Source organism: Chaetodon trifascialis, chromosome 13 (assembly GCF_039877785.1).
Source record: "Chaetodon trifascialis isolate fChaTrf1 chromosome 13, fChaTrf1.hap1, whole genome shotgun sequence".
NCBI lineage: Eukaryota > Metazoa > Chordata > Actinopteri > Chaetodontiformes > Chaetodontidae > Chaetodon > Chaetodon trifascialis.
Window position 1 is genome coordinate 9,295,046 of NC_092068.1, and position 23,046 is coordinate 9,318,091.

Here is a 23,046-nt window from a genome sequence, read left to right on the forward strand (position 1 = left end):
GAGACATGGGAGGGAGTCTACTCCAGCTGCACACTGTCATCTTGTTTGAACTACCAAAATGAACGACCCATCAGTAACCCTCTCCAAAGCACGTCAAGGTAGGAATAAAAATAAACTTGATTTATGCAGCACTTTTCAAAACAATGTTACTAAGAGCTTCACATGGATTGAACCAGGATTAAAACGTTTCAGGACTGAGGCCTATAAAATCAGACTACTACAGAAATAAAATGGAATAAAACCACCGACAATAAAGACAAACAAAAAAAATAAAGCAGATGACACAGAAGGTGCGTTGGCAATAAAATGCTATACTAGAATGAATGAAAGCCTTCTTTAAAAAGATTTGTGATTTGAAAGATGTCACTGATCCAGCAAAGAAGGCCCTCATGTGTCCTGTGTTACACAATGTTATCATACCTCATGTCAGGGTTTGTTATCGTAAGGTGCGGTCCACCGCTAGAGTCGATTAAGCATACCTACACCTGTGTAATGGGGCGTGCGTGTGTGTGTGTGTGTGTGTGTGTGTGTGCGTGTGTGTGTGTGTGTGTGTGTGTGTGTGTGTGTGTGTGTGTGTCAAGGTCTTCATAGCCTCTTGCAGGACTGCAGCCAAGTAAAAAGGGGATCTTTCAATAATGTTAAATCAGGAGCCTGTTGAAGATGAGCCAAGGTAATTCCTCCATCTTTGACCTTCCTCACCCCGGCTCTTGCCCTCCTCCTGCCTGTCCATCTCCTCATCAGGCTCACCTTTGTCTCAGCTGCAGGTGGCTTGAGCCGACAGACAGGAGGCAGAAAAAGAAGCAGCGAGGCGGAAAAGGCCGATCAAAGGTGAGGCTGTGGAAAGGCTGGGTTTGCCTTAAATGCCCCCTTGCCTTATGTTACAGGAGGAAATCACAGGTAGAGAACCAAAAAAGTATCATTTGGGTGGCTGAAGATAAAATACAGAGATACCATCTATGTCACATGCAAGGTAAGTGGCTCAAACTGAGCCTTAGACCACCAGGAACGGTTGGAGATATGCTTCATAGATTCACATACTGACGCTTAAGTAGAGCGATACAGTATCTGTTAACTAAACACCTCCCACACAGATAAAACTGTCAGCAATCTTGTGTTAAAGCCGAAAACCACCAGTGAATGCCTCCTTACCCAGCACGTACTCAGCAGTACTGAAAAGAAAGTAGCTACAACATTAGCGGCTACTCTTTTGTTCAAGGACGCAGACATCTCCAGTGATGCACAGGTGAAGATTAGCACAGGTGAACCCTACAAACATGTTCAGACGGACAAGGTCACTGCATTAAAACACACTGCCACACCAGGTCTGGCATCCAGTTGGATCGGGAATTGATCTTTCTTTCCGCTGTAAATACAATATGGAGAGAAATTTACAGGCTCCAGTGGAGACACCCGCTGCCACATGATTGGCTTTTACTTTACCATATTGGGCAAAATGTCTCACTTCAGATGAAGCTTCATCTCTTCACCTCAATTGGTGCCACCTTGACTGAAGCGCCAACCATCTCACATCATTTCCATACATAGATGTTACATCTAACATGCCGTATCATATCTTATTCTCATTTTTCTTTCATGCTCTGTCTCCACATGGGAATGAATAGTAAGAAGTCTCACACTGGGCTCTGAGAAGTTTTAACCAACATATTTCACCAATAGCTGACATTTCATGGACCAAAAAATGTATCTATTCATAGTGGAAAAAATCATCTAGAGATTTATTGATTATGGACCTAACAGTTCATGAATAATTCATCCACCATCTGAAATGAGCTTCACCACAAATTCACATGGTTTATTGCAGGTTTGATCCAGCTTCTCTACTGTAAGCAAGTGGACTCTAACAACACTCCAAAGAGGCCGTGAATTTCTCCCATCTGTGTACAACTGGGCTAAAAGGCAGCAGATGGGTTGGAAACCCCCGCAGGTCATCCCCAACATCCACCTCAAACAATCTATCAAGTAATGCTCACAGACAAGTGCACTGCCTCCACGCCAAGCTAACAGCCGGGGTGTGAGCGAGGCAGCACACCAACTCGCATCTCAGTGAGCCTCCTCTGCGTGCGGTGATGTCACAAGCTTTGGTGGAAGGACCGTGCAGCTGATGGTTTCATTTGAGATGCTAGTTGACATACAGTGTGTGTGTGTGTGTGTGTGTGTGTGTGTGTGTGTGTGTGTGTGTGTGTGTGTGTGTGTGTGTTTAGGTTGTGAATGAGTTCTGGAAAAAGTCCCAGCAGAGACAGCACATACAGATAAGGTGTTTTCACATACCACAGGACGACAGGGAGACAGACATGTGAGAGAGAGAGAGAGAGAGAGAGAGAGAGAGAGAGAGAGAGAGAGAGAGAGAGAGAGAGAGAGAGAGAGAGAGAGAGAGAGTCTATAACGTCTGGGGAATCTGCCAAGTTTACTGTACCGTTCAAACAGGGAAGCCACCGTGACCTAAATCCCTCCAACGCATCGCAGCCCTGCCTCTAACACACACATATAAAGCGCACACAATGCTCCACCCCCCCCCCCATTCCCCTCTACTACCATGACGCAGGCATGCTGCAACTTAAATACTCCTAAAGACATGCGTGTCTGTCCAAATCAATGCGGTTAATTTAGGTCATGTTTTTCACTGAGTCACACACGGGCTGAGGGAAAGGTGATGCACATTTCAAAGAGATACGCACGGCAGACGCTATCCAAACCTTCAAAGTGCGAGTGGTTGAAGGGGAGAGTTATGGATGAAGGGGAAACAAACAACGAGGAACACGGGATGGAAACTTTCTCTCTTCAGCGCTCAGACTGTGGCAATGAAAGAGGTGAATGTTAAACAAACCAAAAGAAAATCCTGTCCACAATGAAACTAACTCTACAACAAAGACAAACAGTGAAGTAGAATCAGTCATTAAAGGAGCCACTAATAGCTCTATGGATGAATTTCTTTAATGAGTGTTTTTTAAACGATGCAGGGTTTAAAAAAAATAATTATCAGCTTTGCAAATGTTTTATGAGGACGGAAATACATGTTTCACCATGTTTGCTCGACCTCGAGGATACACATGAATGAGGTTTGGTGAGAAACACTGAATGTAAACAACTTTTTCGATTTAAAGGAAACTCCACAGAGCACCTTTAAGTTTTGAAACTAAAGCTTAAATTTGATTCATTAGTAGATTGTTTTTAGGATTAATAGTTCAGTTTAACTGACTATTCAGTTCAATTAAAATGTAGTTGTTTTTTTAAAGCCAGAAAGCTTCATTGCAGGAAAGGAATATGACGTCTTAATAAATCAAATCTGTAGAAAACTGCGCTCGGCATAAGCACTTTTTCTCCAGGGAACCTCCAACTCTTCACAGACGAAAAAGAAAAAAAAATAACAGAAGACACAGAAGAAGAACTATGGCTTCGATACTAATCAATATGCACTTGCTGGGAAGAGCTTACGATGGATACGCTAATGCACCCGGATGAGCAGCGATCGTCATGAAATATTAATAGTTCTTCGTTTTCAAAATAGTTTGGAGTTTCCCTGGATTTCGATCAAGGTGTCTGGAAAGAAGCTGGAAAAGAAAGAAAGTAGGTTAAAGATGGAGGGGGAAACTGCTGAGAGGGGTAAAATATCTGCACACATCTCTTCTCCTCTCTCTCTTGACTGCACTGCCGACCCCATTAAGCCCGGCTCGGCTGTCAGGGCTGTCAGGGCTGTCAGGTGGAAGTCGCCTGTAAGTCGGCCTGACAGCCAGAACCCACCATAATGGGCTCATCAGCAGCCCGTGCCTCCATTCTCTCTCTCTCAACATTGGCTCAGACAGGCAGAGGTGGCCGAGCTGAATTACAGTGTATTCCAGGGCAAGCTACACTGTACTACCAAATCAGCATGGAGTCAAAGACAGAGGGAATGTGGGTGCATAATCTATGGACATGAACAAGCAAATCAATATCCAGATAAGACAAACTATTTGAGGTTAATACAGACTACACACTAGCTTTCATTGTGCTGCTTTAAAAGTTGCAACTACAATTTAAAAAAGGTTTAAGATAAGATACCCTGTGACATCAAAGATGTCGTTATCAGTAAAGATCCTGTTATCAGGATTGTGCGTCTCCAGCAGGCCATCACACACACAACAATGTTATCTCTGAAGCTGCTGCGGGGTGACGGCAACCAGGTCTGACACGCAGGACTGAGGCTGCAAGAGCTTAAAGGGGGAGATGCCGCCACATGCACGTGAACAGCAGCACCCACAAATACTTGGCACCAGGCACCCCCATGGTGGGAGCTCAAATAGCCTGCATGTGTGTGTTTTCACAGCCTCTCAGTGGACTGTGTCGAAGCGAGACAGCTGCTCTGAAATGTTTGAGAGCCACGGGACAGCAGAGCGAGGAGTCGCAGGAGTGAGAATGTTGACGGGGCGTGACAGGGCGAATGAACGTGGCTGCCATCAGATGTGTATCTCAGTGACACCTCGGCCTTAGTGGCGCACAATTCCCAGAATCTCGCACGAAACTGCTGAAGACTGCACATTGTCAAACACTCAAGAAACGTCCGCTCCACAGTTTTAAGTGCGTAATCTATCCCGAGTCACCTCTGTCTCCTCTGCCATCCTTAATGAAGACACCACTACCGTTCGTGATCACTCCATTTTCATCATTCCCACTCCCCAGCCACGAAATCTACATAACCCAATTAAGGATAAGAGCAGCGAGACTCCACATAAGATCAGCCCTCTTTCCTCAAACTGCAGGCACAGACAACAAACAGTGCGACTTCAAAAGAGTACCAACAGGAAACGGCACAGACGCGATTAGAGCGCCTCTGATCGGATCAATTATTAACAACACCAGCAGTTCACATAAGATCTGAAAGAGAGCTTAGCACGATTTGGAGGGAGAATGGAACATCTTATTTAGATAACGGCAATCGGGAGGTTAGACGAGAGGCAACACGATGAGCACAGGCTGGAAAAACATGTCATCAATTTTTCAGCATGCAAAGGATGGAGGCAGAGAGGGAACACTGACGCAAACTGCTGTTTAAAAGCTTCTGTTTGAACAGCTGCTGTGCCATCAGCTCTGCCACGATCACAGGTTTGAATGTTCACACGGCTGAACGTGGCGGGAGACACGGGTCTGCTGCCCTCTGGTCACCTTTTTAAGGAATAAGTTAAGATTCAAAAAGCGGCTCTTCCTCTTCATCCTCAGGGTCAGGTAATGAGGTCACCTGAGCAGCACTCCATTAAACGAGTCAGGCACGCCAGCAGGTGGGGAGAAAAAGAAATGTGGATCATATTTGTATTTCCAGCTAATCAGCAGTCACTGCAGATTCCTGTTGCTGAGCTGGAAGGACAAGCTAACAAGATTTACATTCCTACTGGAGTGGATGTCAAACAGAGCGAAGGAGAAGATGCTTTTGAATCAGTTTTAACCTACAGGACCAAACCAAAAATGTCAAGAAGTCAAAACTTCCTGGATACTGGCAGTGCCATCTTGCACTGGTAACATCATCTGGAGCCAGAGTCTGTGGAGTAGTGATCGCAGTATCGAGGTCCCACCCACTGTTTGAGTCGCGAACAGGAATCAGCTGTCAATCATGATGCCAAAATGAAATCAATGCCAGGCCTTACTTAGCTGTAGGTGGAGATGTGCCAATCAGGAGAACACAATCACCGACATACACAGGTAGGAGTTAATTTCGTGATCACTATTTTCATCGTGAACAGCAGTGCAATGAATTTCTACTGTAGTTATCTCTCTTTCCCATGTGCCTATTATCATTAACTAGTAGTAACAGCCAAATGCCTTGAATGTTACTGACCGATGAGGCTGTCATGAACAATACGTTGATGAAATCTCTGAGGTGATTGCTCAGGTGAGTGCCATGTTGACATTTGCTGAGAGATGCCAATAACTGTCTGTCACAGAGTAAGTAAATGTGTCTTTAAAAGCTGAAAAAAAAAACCCTCAGATCAGAAATTATGATAGCCTCGCCCTCAGCTGTGTTTGTGGACCAAGATAAATTGGAGTGGGAATGAAGGGCAAAGTCATGGGAAGCACTGAGGCCCGCTGACAGAGCTGTCATTACCTGTCAACAAATTACCAGATGTGTGTGTGCACGCTTCAGTTTCCCACTGACTGAATTCCCTCCATGGCTGCCTCCTTGAAAACTGGTTGGCAGGAGATCTTCTTTAAAACTGACAGCATCCATGGCCTCATAAATATAATGAAAAAAAAACCCCAAAGAGCATAAAACAGGAATGGCTGCATGATAAACTGCATTCTGATTTTATAATATTAAAAAAAAAATCACAATTTAAAAGCAATACAGAGATAATTACATTTATAAACAAGCACTATTAACAGGAAAGTAGAAGCTAATCTCAGACGCTGATGTCAAATTGGTTTATTTTGCTAGTAGAGCATTTTCATGCTTCAGTGATCTCTTGGTCAGTATTTTTAACAATGCTGTGTGTCAGCAATAGTTTGTGATTTCCAACATGAATTACACAGAGAAATCACCAGTGCATGAAGCTGAAATGCCGCCAAAACAAAGAGGTCGGGTTGCCTTATTCAACCTGACAGCAGAGAGATTTAACAGGACAGAGTCAGACCAGGTACAATGTCTCTGTCAGCCCACTGAAACAGGCCTGACAGCCTGGATCACCGCAGACTGGCCTCATTATTGACCTCCATCGGCTTTTGTCGGCTTCAATAGTTGAGCGCTGCAGCTAACAATTATTTTTATTATTGGTTAGTCAAGTCGATTATTGGATTCAATGATTTCTCATTTACTGAAAGGTTAAACTCCAAAGCATTTAATTCAGAGTTATAAAAAACAAATTCTCACATTTGATAAGCTGGAACCCATCGACTCCTCCTTGAACTGCCACCTTATCGTGGTGGAGGAGTTTGAGTACCCGAATGATCCTAGAGGCTATGTTGTCCGGGGCTTAATGCCCCTGGTAGGGTCTCCCAAGGCAAACAGGTTCTAGGTGACGGGTCAGACTAAGAGCAGTTCAAGAAGCCCCTTATGAAAGAAATTAAAGCAAGGAAGCGTACGTCGCCCGGATTGGCGTCACCGGGGCCCCGCCCTGGAGCCAGGCCTGGGGTTGGGGCTCGCAGGCGAGCGCCTGGTGGCCGGGTCTTTGCCCACGGGACCCGGCCGGGCACAGCCCGAAGGAGCGACGTGGGCCCGCCTTCCCGTAGGCCCACCACCCGCAGGAAGGATCAGAAGGGGCCGGTGCTATGTGGAATGGGTAGCAGTCGTGGGCGGGGGCCCCGACGACCCAAATCCTGGACAACGACTCTGGCTATGGGGACATGGAATGTCACCTCACTGTGGGGGAAAGAGCCTGAGCTAGTGCGGGAGGTTGAGCGGTACCGGCTAGAGATAGTCGGGCTCACCTCCACGCACAGTCTGGGCTCGGGAACCCAACTCCTTGAGAGAGGCTGGACTCTCTTCTACTCTGGAGTTGCCCGCGGTGAGAGGCGGCGAGCTGGTGTGGGCTTGCTTATAGCCCCCCAGCTCAGCCGCCATGTGTTGGAGTTCTCCCCGCTGAGCGAGAGGGTCGCTTCCCTGCGCCTTCGGGTTGGGGATAGGTCTCTCACTATTGTTTCGGCCTACGGGCCGAACAGTAGCGTAGAGTACCCGGCCTTCTTGGAGTCCCTGGGAGGGGTACTGGAAAGTGCTCCAACCGGGGACTCCATTGTTCTGCTGGGAGACTTCAATGCTCACGTGGGCAGCGACAGTGACACCTGGAGGGGAGTGATTGGGAGGAACGGCCTCCCCGATCTGAACCCGAGTGGTGTTCTGTTATTGGATTTCTGTGCTAGTCACAGTTTGTCCATAACGAACACCATGTTCGAGCATAAGGGTGTCCATCAGTGCACGTGGCACCAGGACGCCCTAGGCCGGAGGTCAATGATCGACTTTGTAGTCGTATCATCTGACCTTCGGCGGTATGTCTTGGACACTCGGGTAAAGAGAGGGGCTGAGCTGTCAACTGATCACCACCTGGTGGTGAGTTGGATTCGCTGGCAGGGGAAGAAGCGGGACAGACTTGGCAGACCCAAACGTACCGTGAGGGTCTGTTGGGAACGTCTGGCGGAACCCGCTGTCAGGGAAGTTTTCAACTCCCACCTCCGGGAGAGCTTCAACCAGATCCCGAGGGAGGTTGGAGACATTGAGTCCGAATGGACCATGTTCTCCACTTCCATTGTTGATGCAGCCGTCCATAGCTGTGGCCGTAAAGTCGGCGGTGCCTGTCGTGGCGGCAACCCCCGAACCCGGTGGTGGACACCGGAAGTAAGGGATGCCGTCAAGCTGAAGAAGGAGTCCTATCGGGCCTGGTTGGCTCATAGGACTCCTGAGGCAGCTGATGGGTACCAGCAGACCAAGCGTGCGGCAGCTCGGGCGGTTGTAGAAGCAAAAACTCGGGTCTGGGAGGAGTTCGGGGAGGCCATGGAGGAGGACTACCGGTTGGCCTCGAGGAAATTCTGGCAAACCGTTCGGCGCCTCAGGAGGGGGAAGCAGCTTTCTGTCAACACTGTTTACAGTGGAGGTGGGGAGCTGTTGACCTCGACTGGGGATATTGTCGGGCGGTGGAAGGAATACTTCGAGGATCTCCTCAATCCCTCTGTCATGTCTTCCGTAGAGGAAGCAGAGACTGGGGACTTGGAGGTCGATTCATTCATCACCGGGGCTGAAGTCACTGAGGCAGTTCGCAAGCTCCTCGGTGGCAAAGCGCCGGGGGTGGATGAGATCCGCCCTGAGTACCTCAAGTCTCTGGATGTTGTAGGACTGTCTTGGTTGACACGCCTCTGCAGCATCGCGTGGCAGACGGGGACAGTGCCTCTGGACTGGCAGACTGGGGTGGTGGTCCCTCTTTTTAAAAAGGGGGACCGGAGGGTGTGTTCCAACTATCGGGGGATCACACTCCTCAGCCTCCCTGGTAAAGTCTATTCCAGGGTACTGGAGAGGAGAATCCGGCCGATAGTCGAACCCCGGATTCAAGAGGAACAATGCGGTTTTCGTCCTGGCCGTGGAACACTGGACCAGCTCTATACCCTCCACAGGGTGCTTGAGGGTTCATGGGAGTTTGCCCAAACAGTCCACATGTGCTTCGTGGACTTGGAGAAGGCATTCGACCGTGTCCCTCGCGTCATTCTGTGGGAGGTGCTCCAGGAGTATGGGGTTGGAGGCCCTCTGTTGAGGGCTGTACAGTCCCTGTACAACCGGAGCAGGAGCTTGGTCCGCATTGCCGGCAGTAAGTCGGACCTGTTCCCAGTGCATGTTGGACTCCGGCAGGGCTGCCCTATGTCACCGGTTCTGTTCATCATTTTTATGGACAGGATTTCTAGGCGCAGCCAGGGGCCGGAGGGGGTTCGGTTCGGGGGCCGGCAGATTTCGTCTCTGCTTTTCGCGGATGATGTTGTCTTGTTGGCTTCCTCGAGCCAGGACCTTCAGCATGCGCTGGGGCGGTTCGCAGCCGAGTGTGAAGCAGCTGGGATGAGAGTTAGCACCTCCAAGTCCGAGGCCATGGTTCTCGACCGGAAAAAGGTGGCTTGCTCCCTTCAGGTTGGAGGAGAGTTCCTGCCTCAAGTGGAGGAGTTTAAGTATCTTGGGATCCTGTTCACGAGTGAGGGAAGGATGGAACGTGAGATTGACAGGCGGATCGGTGCAGCGGCTGCAGTAATGCGGTCGTTGTATCGGTCTGTCGTGGTAAAGAAGGAGCTGAGCCGAAAGGCGAAGCTCTCGATTTACCGGTCAATCTACGTTCCTACCCTCACCTATGGTCATGAACTTTGGGTCATGACCGAAAGAACGAGGTCCCGGATACAAGCGGCTGAAATGAGTTTCCTCCGCAGGGTGGCGGAGCGCTCCCTTAGAGATAGGGTGAGGAGCTCTGTCACCCGGGAGGAGCTCAGAGTAGAGTCGCTGCTCCTCCGCATCGAGAGGAGTCAGCTGAGGTGGCTCGGGCATCTCTATCGGATGCCCCCTGGACGCCTCCCTAGGGAGGTGTTCCAGGCATGTCCCACCGGGAGGAGGCCCCGGGGAAGACCCAGGACACGCTGGGGTGACTACGTCACTCGGCTGGCCTGGGAACGCCTCGGGATCCCCCCGGAAGAGTTGGAGGAAGTGTCCGGGGAGAGGGAAGTCTGGGCGTCCCTGCTCAGACTGCTCCCCCCGCAACCCGGCCCCGGATAAGCGGAAGATAATGGATGGATGGATGGATGGAACCCATCGATTGGTACTTCAGCTTGATGTCTGACTTAAAGAAATAGTTTGTCAAATTGTGAAGGACACTTAATTGCTTTCTTGCCAAAGGTTAGATGAGAAGACTGATAGCACTGTCTTTGTATGCTGACAATGAAGCTAGAGCTAGCAGATGGTTAGCTTAGCTTAAGTACTGGAAACAGGGGGAAGCAGCTAGCCTGGCTCTGTCCAAAGGCAACAAAATCCATCTACCAGCACCTCTAAAGAGAGATTAAGAGATAAGATTTAAGATTTTTACTTTATTAATCACAGCACACGTTACAGGAGGGAGACTGCACACACGCCATGCTTAGTGAAATTATTTCTCCACATTTGCCCATCCTGGAAAGTTCTTCCTCCGCGGCAGACAAAAAGTTAATTTTACCAAAATATTGAGCTATTCCTTTACAGGATTAAACAACCTTTAATTATGATGATTAATTCTGTGTTGATCAACAGAATGATGCTAAATAGTTGAAGCGCTCATAAAGTCCATGAAATCTTACAGTGAGCGATGTGGCGTCTCCTCTCAGAGATTTAATAAATGACATCAGGACCTCATGCAAAGTAACTTCCAGGTGTAGACAAATAGTCAATGTTCAGCTTCAGCCTTCACAGAGACACCCCCCACTCTATCAAGCTGAAATGGATCAAAGTAATACAGAAGAATGAGTCCCTGCCGTCTCTTTCCGTTACAGCCAAAGAACTGACCCCAGGTAGTATTTTATTCTGCATGACGCAGACATCAGCACAGCACATCTCTGTGTTCATTCCTCTGCTTCTAATTGAAAACCACGTTCAAAGCTGCAGAGCCAGGCTGCCTTTTCACCATGAACACTGCCATGTACGCCCACCTTCCTTAATTCAATAGGTACTCTTATTGTGCCAGGTAATTGCACTGCAGAGGGGTCTCACTCTGCAAAGTACACTTGCTCATGTGCAAAGAGCGGGCCGGGCTCATTATATCAAACCTCACTGAGATCACTATCAGTTTATGCCCGTTTCTCTCCATCTTACCGCTGACAGCGGGGAACGAGCTCTGCACCAGCTAGACAAAGACCCCCGTCCCCAGCTTATTATCCGGCAGCATTGGCATGGCAACCAGCATGCAACCTCTCCAGGTAGACCAGAGTGATCCACGCTTTGCTTCACTCCGCCCTCAAACAATCATCCATGCCGCCTCAGTGGAGTTTCAAGCTTGAGTCCCCATTTTGACAACTCTTAAAATTAGCTTTCACCTCAGAAACATGACACCGATGGCATTGTAGCTAAGTTTTTTCGGATCACAGAAACTCATTTCCCACAGAAAACTACTTGATGTGGCATTTTGACAGAAGTATGTCACCTCTCCTATGCTGTTATGAAATGCCCCCTCGTCCTTCCTAACGAGCTGCTGCTTGCCAGCACACCTCTGCCTTTGAAATGAAGAAGTGCGGCGTATGGTCTCCATGACAGGAAAAATAATAAAAACACTCATGCAACAGTGAGAGCAGGAGGGGGGGAACAGGCATCAGTCATAAATCTCTTAATAAGCGCACCGGGAGGCGGTCAACAGCATCAAAGTGTTGGCTAGGCCCCAACCATAAGCTCCTTCGACTACATTTTAATAGGCCACCCATCCTTGGCCATTACCGCCTCATTATTAGTCATACTAGGACTGGGACTAGTTTGCCTCCCAAGGAACACAAGGAGCGATCTCCATTACACAGGCAGTCGACATAAGATTCATAATCATGGCTCCTAGTTTAAGCAGGAAAAACATACCTGACTGAACAATCTGCGTCAGGTAAGTGAAAGTGTTCCATCCTTTGCCTCAGGATGCCCCTTTCATACCCAATCACGACACTATCACCTGTTACCAATGAACCTGTTTACCTGTGGAATGTTCCAAACAGGTGTTTTTGGAGCATCCCACAACTTTTACAGTCTTTAGTTGCTCCTGTCCCAACTTGTTTGAAACATGTTGCTGCATCAAATCCAGAAAAAGGACATATTTAAAAAAAAATAAATAAATGAAGCTGATGAGATAAAACCTTTAATATACTGTCTTTGTTTTCAATGTCAATAAGGATTAGCAAATAAGAACATTCTGTTTCATACAAATGTTGTACAATCCTGCAAAACCCAATAAAAAGGTTCAACAAAAACAAATTCACAAAAATCTACTTTCTGATAGATTCTGTGCACATTTCGTACACCTGACTAAAGTTACATCATGTCTTTGCATGAAAGGGTTGACTCTCGTCTTTTATCTCACTGCTGAGGTTATTTCTCCTTAACGCAAAGCATTACCATCACGATGTCATGCTGTTAGATTTTATGGTGTGATGTACAAATGGCAGCTCGTGGAGCGTCATCTGTTGGCTTTATGACAGGTGGAGCTTCAGAACATGAAGAAGCCTTTCAGAGAAGATATGAGCCACATCTCTCATCACCCTCCGCTGCTCTGTCCCTCTGCACAGGCTTCGCAACTGTCATGCTCGATCTAAAATAGAGACATCTGAGCTCGGCCGGCTCGCACCCATTTTCAACACCCACTCATAAAAGGCTGACTGTTGAAACACAGGCAGCCTAATGTGTCTCTGTGTAACCCATGCACGCTGAGGACAGAACGTGAGCCAATAAGGAAAAAAGAAAAGAAAGAAGAATAAAGGAAAGAAAGAAGCCCTGAGAAGACGTTATACAATTTGTCTGGAACGCCCAAACGATGACGATGAAAAACCGTTGCGGCATCTACAGACCTGATCCTGGCCATGAAAGGGGACCGTGGGTATTATTACCCATGGTGCACAGTAATCTGGAGCCACAGCCGTCCCCTGCAGCTGTGCTCTTACGAGACAGAGTGAATATGGGAGCAATTATTAGATTAAGACGGATTAGGCTTCGCTCAGGTAAGGCAGGTTGGGTCGTTCCTTTCTCTTTGGTCTCGGAAAAATGGGCACTAATCCAGTAATGATACCACTTTTCGAGGGAAAACTGCAAAGTGCAGCAGTGGAGAATAAAGGCAGGTATGTTCTTGCATGTATGTTTCTTTTTCCACGTATGCAACAAAGACCACGCACAAAGCTCACATGAAAGCCTAACGCAAACTGTTTACACAAGTCAGTGCTGTAACTAGCCGGCAAAGGCCGTGAGCAAAAATTAACAGAGGATTCAGTATCAAACTCAATATAAAGGAACAGTAACGTCAAACATCTGGGGTCACACTCTGCAATATTTTTCCAACATTTTGAGCCAAAGATGGAGGATTAAGTCACAGTGGAACAGAGGAGCTCAGCAGTTTGCAGCCAGGCTAAACATACAAGTCTGATAGATGTTTCAGACTACAGAGTCTGCTTTCAAAGTGGGAGTTAGAGAACTGAGGCTGGCTGCATGGTTCAATCTTCCTCTGCAGGCCCCTAGACGCCTCGACGGAGTAATATGACAGATATGAGATAAAGCAGAGGGAAGAAGTGGGATGCTGTTTCCAAGTGTCTTGCCTTCTGAAATACGATCCGTGAAGACGAACAAGTTCGATGGATTAAACAGAAAGAAGGGGGAAAATACCTCCGCTGCACAACCCGAAGCCAAACATGCAGACTTGTGGCAAAAAATCTTACAGCAATCATGGGACAATATGTCTCCGGAGTGACAGGAGCTGCTTTTCGCATCAGTGGAGGTAATAAATGATGGTTCCCTCGCTGGCTCTGGCAGCAGATGGGCGCTGAGTCCTTGGCTGCCAGTGCCAGTCTCGTCTCTGCAGGCGGCTCTGGCTAATGCCTGCACCTCAGCTATGTCCAGACATGAGTGCCAACCAGGAATGTGGTGGCACTCTACAATCCCCCTGGCAAACAACCCAGCATGAAGGGAAGTGAGCCGAGATAAGGGGGACGGAGGAAGGGAAGACTTTCAGAATAAAAGGGCAGAAAAAAGGAGAAGAGGCCTGAACGCTTGTTTCGGTGATTCTGATGACAGCCTGTATTGTGCCCAGAGCCAGTGGGACATTTGGCTTCATAAGGTCTGTGGAAGAGTCTGCTTCTGTCATTACTCAGTCACCATGTCACACTGAGGAGGACAGGAGCTTGCGTGGGAGACAAACCCACAGAGTGTTACAATTTCATTCTAGGTCAATTCAATGCTACGTTTCTGCTGCAACATCCAACTGCTCATTTATTTAAGAAGTATAATTAAAAAAGAGGTTTGAAATTTGATTCCTGTGTCAGGGCAAGTCTCAATTTCATGATCTAATGAGACAGATTACAAAGGCGACAAGAGGGAATATTTAATGATGGATGGATGGATGGACGTGCCCATTCTTAAGAGTGAAATTCTTTCAGTCATTCAATGGGGCTCCAGAGTACAATGAGGACTCCATTAAACCCTCTCATTCTGTCTTCCTGTCTCTCTTCATCACACTATAACATTCCCTCTGCCATTGGCCTTCAAAAGTGTGTTTTTAAAAGCTTCCTGAATCCCTCTGGTACAAGCAATCCGCAGTATCTGCATCTACACAACAGTGAAACTGTTCTTTTTGCACTAGTGAACACACCCTGCAGCCATGTCCCTGACTGAAGCTGACAAAGGACACAAACACACCAGACCTTTGACATGCACGTTCATGAAAGCAAGGAAAGAAGGCAGTGTGCAGTTACTTTCCTCATTTCATTTAGAAATGGATGTGAAACATGGGTGGCCCCCTGGTCTCTCTGTATCTACCTCTCCCCCCCTTCCTCCTACACTCGAAAACACACAGATGTTGATGCTGGCAGGAGGGAATCAAACAAACCTGGCAACCAGGTTGTTTCCAGGACCGGTCGGCTCTGTGGTGTAGGTTTTCCTAGCAGAGCTTGGCCAGCTCTGCAGGGTAAGCTCAGTGTAGTCACCACAGTTTAATTAGCCACAACCTTTCTGGACAGACGTCTACTGTAACTGCAGTCGCTGGAGTCTCTCCAGCTGTCAGAGAGGCCCCTGTGACTGTGGACCACAGAGGTGTGAGTGTGTGTGTTGATGAATCCACTGAGTCTCCAACACAGCAAACACACAGTCTTAAGATGCTTTTGCTATATTTTGTACAGTGATGGCTGGATGTGTCAGTAGATGCTTTTTATTTAAATGAACAGTAACAAAAAGTTCTGTCCCAAGTATCTGCTCACTGGATTACAGCTCCTACTACTTCTTCATACTTATTGGACTGGGATTCTAACTTTATCACAGCTGGAAATATTTGGACCCAGAAGGCAAACAACCCATCTGCATATCAACACTTTAGACCAAAGCTAAAAAGGAAATATGCAGATCTTCCCATCTTTTTTTAATCATTGCTGCATAATTTAGACACAGTATCCCATGACAACACGCCGCATTAAGACCAACCTCACATGACAGAGGCAACGCTAAAGCAGCGACGAACAAATATACCTCAGCCTCCCTAATTCAAAACACACATGCAGGGCCAAATACCAGCAAGAAAAAAAAATCTAGCTCGGAGCAGACAGGACACACGAGGAACAAATTGTGCACTTAATGAGAATGTGTGTCATCTAAATAAAATCTGACATTAAAAGCATCCCATTGTGAGAGTTAAAGGGCCAGTGAACGTGTTGTTCCAGCACTGTTCCTGATGTTTTTCATGCATCTATAACCCCAACAGCTGTAATTAGGTTACATTATCTGTTAATTAAGGAAGGCACTCTGTGCTGTCATGTTTGCAAGCCAGCAGCTTGTCCACTCTCTATGAGACCTGTCCATCTGTGACTGAGTCATTCATGATTTACTTTAGTACTATGTGTTGACCTTGAGACTGCCCAGCATCAATCAAACGCTCTTACGGACAAACAACTGTGGTTATGTATGCACACCTGCAAAGATATCAGTTTAAGATCATTCATTTTGTCTAATGTTAACTTAGACTTTGTCTAATATTAATCTCTTAATGCAGAGAGCGGTGGAAAAAACCATAAGGAGATATTGGTCTTTGGGCTTTAAATGCATCGATTCTCAGTTTGTATTTACATTTCTCACATAGCGTAGCATTTCAAAAGGACACTGCAGCTTAAGTGCCACTTTCAAATCTCAAGGGATAACTTTGTGTGGGCTGCAGGGGGCTCGTGACATTTGCAGCGCCTCTGAATATTTGAATAACAGTGGAGTGGGCAGGATGCTGCAGACCCCCAGTGAGGCTCAGCATTTAGCTTTGAAAGCAGTGTAGCATTAGCATAGAGAGCACTGCACAGCATCTACTTTGAACCTCAGTGCTGAAGAGAGAAGAAGAAAAGACAAACAAATCTCTCATAAACATCTAATGTCTCCTTTTTTTTACTGCCAGACCTGTGGAATGAATATCTGCTTAGTGGTCTCTTGTATACTCTCTGTTCCATTACCTGTAAATCATTAACAGACTATCAGGTGGGTGCTGGCTGTAGCACAGGGATACATATACATACTGATGAAGGATAATGAACGAGTACTGAGCAGAGCACAGATGAATCAAAATAAGGGATAACAGCTACGCATAATCTCTCAAACAATCAGATCTCGCACCGTTTGCATCAGAGTAACAGTCCCCAGCCTTGAAAAAATGACTCCAGCTTTAAAATCTAATTAATTTCTGGACATGGTGAGTGTCTGCCAAATTTTTACTATACTTGCCAGCTTCACAACCACCATTATTAGAGAAGATCACACAATTACTTACTGGCTGCGTTACTTGGCAACACATGCCACTTGTCGTGCTTCCACCCACTCAGGTTGAGCTGAACACGGTCAAGGTGATTATGTTGTTTCTATGAACAATTCAACAGCTCGGCGCTCATCCTTCACACATGCTTGATGAGAAAAGCACTTTGTGTTCACACTGCAAGCATGAACGAACTAGGCAGCACTGGCTCTATCAACTGAAACCAGATTACTGTAGGATCGCCGCCTCGTATGCGCTGTAGATTAGGGGTCTCTGGACAGGAAATTAAATGTTTGGTCTCTCGATGTCGTGGCTGTGTGGAGTGTTTGTCCAGGTACTGCACCTGCTGATAGGCATCTAGACACTAACATGGTACGAACCAGGAGCTGAGATAGGACAGGAAGACAGACTTCCTAAGGGATAAGTGTGACCGATAAATGCCAACACAAAGGGGTTTAAGACGGTGGCTACTGGACCAGCGTACGACCTTCCTGCTCAAACAACCTAAAGGCTCCGAGCTATCAGCAGGCTTTCACCTTCACATAACAACCTCAAGGACCTACGGTCCAAGTTAAACAATAGGAAGGTCTCTGTCTGTCTGTCTGGTGAAAGAATACCTTAAAAATAATTATCATATTCTATGGAAAACTGTCTTGATTACAATTTTGTCCTAATTTCATAACCAAACCCTGATGGAATGGATCAATGTGGGGGGGTACAGATAATTCACAGAACTGCAGCTGGCATCAGTTTCTACATCTGTTCGACAAATGTCCATGTTGAATGTGTGTACTGCCATTGAAATAGAGGAACTGAGACAGGAAAAGGGAGATAAAGCTTAAGACGGATATTTAAGGAGAAAGAGAGACGAGATGATGATCGTGTTTGATGTATGCTGATATTTCTGTGTTTTTGCCTTTGAGTATCCTGGGGATCCAGTGGACGGCATGCTCTCGTCTGAATGGTCTGTTTTTGCTCAGGGCTCTGGTCTAATGAGGATGCCAGTGCGTAGAGATACAGACCACGACCACACCAGTGGTGATCCCAACCAGCCGGCTCAAGCTCCCTCCCCCCTCTATGCTGCGGGCTTAGTGGAGATTCATGGTTCCTCAAATTCAGAATAAGCATATATTTACAAATATCGCCGAAGATGATGAGGTAAAATATTAAATATATCATCTCTGTACTGTTTTAAATTGAGTTTATGTCAAAAAGGATGAGCAAATGGTCACATTCTGATTTATTTATGTTGTACACGGCATGCCAACTTTTTTGGGCTAAGGGTAATAAGATATTACTATCTGCTGACTATTTGTAGTGTAAAAGGATGTTCAGCACTGCTTCTGGGAATCAGTCCAAGCACAGAGTGAAGCATCCACACATTGGAATAGACAAACGTGCATAGATGTGAAGTAGCTATTGACCTAAACAATGGTGATGACCAGGATGAACAGACATGCAAACACTCAGTCTTCAACAGCACTTCTCTTTCAGATGCAAAGAGAAATTTCAGCACTTCAATACAAGACCAATTCTGCCAGTGACATGAATATGTAATTGGAAATTGGGTGTAGAGAGCTCCTTCTTTCACTGAATAATCTGAGCGATATGGGGGAAAATCTACTTACATTTGTGCAAAATATACACAAAACTCTGAAGACTTGAACAACAAATACAGAGAGAGAAATAAAAAATGGAAAAACGTATCGTGGTTCATGTTTTCTACTCTTGATATCTGACTTAACAAAGCAGTCCAGGGTTAGCAGACTTGTTTTTCAAGCTGATGAATTTACAGAAAGCGAAGGCAGTGTTGGATGCAAAATAAAAGCTGTGAAATGGCCATCACATGTTTGAGGGCTCTTCAACTTTATGCGAGCATTACAGGCTGTTTTTAAGGCTGTTTGAAGGAGCTGCACTCGGGCTGTCAATGAATATTATAAATTTCAATACATAAGTAATTGTAAAAAAAAAGATACTATTTGGCCGGAATTTCTCCTATTTGTCGAGGGCGTTGAAGCTTCCAGGAAACGTGGACCAACATCAAACTCCTGCACACGACGCTTTCATTGATTAAAAATTAAATGTCGGTATCGGACATTATCGTATGCGTTGTAGGTATGTGTAGGTGTGTAAATCATTTAAAACATATGTCTCTGTTGAAATAAATATAACGATACAAGCAGTGTTTCTGTGTATTTGTTTGCCCTCTTATGGACAAAATGCATAAAAATAGATATTTTAATGGGTCAAACTTGTGTGTTTATTTTAGAAGGAATAACTGAAAGTCACTTTTGGCCAATTTGGAGAGCCCTACTTTGTACGAGCCTACGAGCCCATTAGATGTCTAATGTTTTTTTAATGCAGTCACTTTGATAAAGCAAGAATATCCCATGATGTGTGGGAAGCCCTGATGTCTGCATTTAATGCACAGCTCACTCTCTCTCCTCTCATAATGGACAGATGCTTTTCATCTTAAGTACAGGAAGCACTTGTAGCGCTTCCTGAATTGTAAGGAGAGTGAGTTTGCTCTGGCAGTCACAAGTCCACCATGCACAGTAAATAAAATGGAAAAATATCAGTGAAAACTGACCCAAAAACAGACCTAGATAAAACTCAAGAGTCTTAAATCCATCATGCACTGTACGAGAGATGATCATTTGGCACTTTTTGGGGAAAATCTGTCCTTTAAGTAAGAAGTCCATAAACTGGACCAAACTGTTGAAAGATGAATTTTAAGTCTTAACGTTCCAAAATTATTTTCCCACCATTTATGGAATGTGAGGGTTACACACACACACACACACACACACACACACACACACACACACACACACACACACACACACACACACACACACACACACACACACACACACACACACACACACACACACACACACACACACAGACGACAACTTACTGGTTTCGTCTCCCCTTAAATGTAAACAGCATTGGAAACCAGTGAGGCCTGACTGGCTGAATGGCCTCCCTCCAAGTACACTGTCACTCACACTCTGGAGAGAGACACCTCACTGCAGGAGGTGGCGCGACCCCCCGAGACTTAACGAAATGACACCTTCACACACACATGAATGGAGAGAGAGAGAGAATCACAGACTCACAATTATACGCTCTAAGGCCACTAATTGGCTTGCTTGGCTGTGTGTGAATACTAACTGCGTGCAGGGCAGCAGCTGTTGTTAAAGGCAGTTGTCTCAAAGGTGAAGAGGGGAGGAGAAGAGAAAGAGGAAGAGGGAGTGTGTGTGTGTGTGTGTGTGTGTGTGTGTGTGTGTGTGTGTGTGTGTGTGTGTGTGTGTGTGTGTGTGTGTGTGTGTGTGTTTGGAATAAAGAATCTGGTCTCACGCTGTGTTGTCCCCCATGCCGACAGCCAATTACCTGTGTGCGAAGCTGGAGCCCTCCCAGTCTTTCTGTCAGAGCCTGTCTTGTCTTAAAGCGCGATTGGACAATGCTGTTTCCTGTCTGGGTTCCCCTGCTTGCCTGAGAAACCACAGTATGGCTGCTATCCCATAATCGTTGCCATCTTTAACCCAGCCCACACAGACCACATCAGTGCTCTAACTGGTGCCCATTCAGATACTTTTGCTCCCTCTGCCCTTCAGTGACTTAACATTTCCTACTGCAGAGAAGACACAGCTTGCTCTACAAAGGGATTTCATGTTCCCAAATGTATAGGCTGTGCTGGGCGATGCGCCCAGATATTAATGGACGGCTGAGTATATTCTGACCTATTTTAACACTGGTAGAGGCTCTTAAAGACAGTGTGACGTCATAGAAGTGAAGAGGTGGTCTGCCCAAGGGCAAGCAGCTACTTCATGCATAACACAAGATTGCAAGCTAAAGTCTGTCTGCCAGCTTGATTTATCTTTACTACATAAAGACTTCCAATACTGCAACCCTGCAGTCGGTCCTTCCTTTATAAAGCCAAGGATTTCTACGTATGATCAGCTTTTTAAACTCCACTCAATGCTGAGTGGAGTCAGGAGCTCTTTTTAAGGCTGATAAGACATCATAAGACACACAAAAAAAATAATAGCTACGTTCATGTAGGGGGAAAAAAACAATCATTCACATTCATTAAGTTAGACTAATATGCAGGAATTTCCCCCACAAAACTTGTTAGTGGAGGTGTCAATTGTTGAATTAGCCCTCAACAAGTTCAGTGCAAAGACAGAAGCCTTGGCCTTCAGAAACAACACTAGGAGCAGAACCTAACAGAAACTGTGTCTATAGAAAGCCTCAAATCAAACCAGGGACTCATTCATCCTCACTACATTTGGATTGCTTCATTTGCACATGAAATGATGTTGCCTCTTGTGTCTGTAATTGCTTTGTTTTGCATCGACAAGTGACTTTTCATGTGTTATCTTTCCAGTTGACACTGTTTCGTTATATGAACCCATCTGGTTCGGTAATTTGCAGCAGTGTACATCAATTTGTTTCACAGTGTTGTATGTTCATGGTTATGATTGGGACTTTTTCCTCCATATAAGCCCCCCTTGAAAAATGAATTTCCCTTGATAGATACCAGAGCTTGTAGAAAGTGAGCTTAGTGGTGAATGCTCTCCAAGGACATTGCCAAAAATCGCATGTAGCTACTCAGATTTTAGTAAGGTCTCCTCATCATGGTCTAAAAATAAACTCAAGAGCTCACATTTTTCACATTGTCCTGTTTGAATAATATGACTGAAGACTGTGAACGGATACTTCTGAGTTATATGTATATGTGTATGAGTAAGCCAGCACTTCCCTTCCACAGCATTAGGATCCTACTGATCAATGCAGCAGTTACCGTGAAGCAGCAAGCTGCACATTTCCCATGGTCTCAAAGTAAATGTGTTTGCACAAACTGTGGCAGTGGAAATGTACTGAAGCTTACCTTTGATGGAAATGGCCGCAGTCACGTTGAAGTGGACATGAGGAGAGAAGGAAAGAAAGCAAAATGTTAGCCATGGGCTCAACATCAACACAGACAAAACAAGACAAACAGGAGATGGTTTCTTTCTGCCAGCATCACTTCTATCTTCTTTATTTGTTTTTTTTTTTTTTTTTAGTATGACCCTCAGGCAACATGGACGTTTGTATCTTTGGTGTTTCTGTAATGTTCTTCTCACACAATGCATCACTGCAGTAATAGTAAGACGCCTCCTGGCTGCTACACCGCTGTGCATGTGAATGTGAGCGCAGAACAATAAATCAATCCAGCTGGAAACGTGAATCTATCTATTCAGCCGTCTTACATTTCCTCAAAACTATATGGCCATGAAGGATTTACAGTTCATCACTGCTGGCAGTATAAACCTCGCCGGCAACAGCAGAAGTAGTCTTGCGGGCCAAAACAAAGGGCTTTTGGGTAATGCTTTCATCCAGGAGAGAGCAGTTCAGGTCAACACATCTTCCTCTCTTGCTTTCTCTCTGCCTCAAAGGAACGATCTATGAAAAGGTGCAACAAACACATTTTCGAAAAAGCCCCCATGAGCAGTGCAACATCTATTTTTTCTCTTCACTGGCTCCCTGTCCCCATTTATCTTCCCACTGTTTTGAGCTCATCTCGGCTCAGTCTGAACACCACAGGAAGGAAGAGCGAGACGAGGAAAAGCTTAACAGCAGACAGAACATTGAGAAGTAAGAGCGAGGTCGATATTCATTTTGCACCGTCTCAAACACCAGACCTTTGCCTCCATTGGAGACCCCTTGCCCTCCTGCTCACCCCCTGAACCTTACTGACATGCTGAGAACACATTGCTTTATTGCCTGTAAAATAGACACACTGGCCTATTTATAAGAGGATTAAGTAAAGAAAGACAGACAGCAGGAGGGTGTTCTGTCTCTGCCAGCACTCCCAGCCTGAGGGGGAGGACCCATTACAAGGACAATACAGCACATATATATGGAACCTGACGAGATGTGCGGCTCAATGCAGAGCCTGTCCAAGGTGAACGTTTCCAGGACACCATGTGGTCAGGAGGCATGTGTGTTTCCTCTATGATGTCAGCTCAAACATACACTCATGCTGTATACCTGAGGAGAGCATTATCAAGAGTAAAGACCCAATCACACCAGCACCTACAGTGGAAATTTATAGCAAAGTTAATTAATTTAAATGGAATCG

General features: G+C 45.9%; 1 protein-coding gene across 1 annotated transcript in view; it reads right to left on the reverse strand.

The window, feature by feature from the left end:
- The window catches only part of ptk7b (protein tyrosine kinase 7b), a 71,226-nt gene that overhangs the window by 22,557 nt on the left and 25,623 nt on the right, over positions 1 to 23,046 (reverse strand). The window lies entirely within an intron of this gene.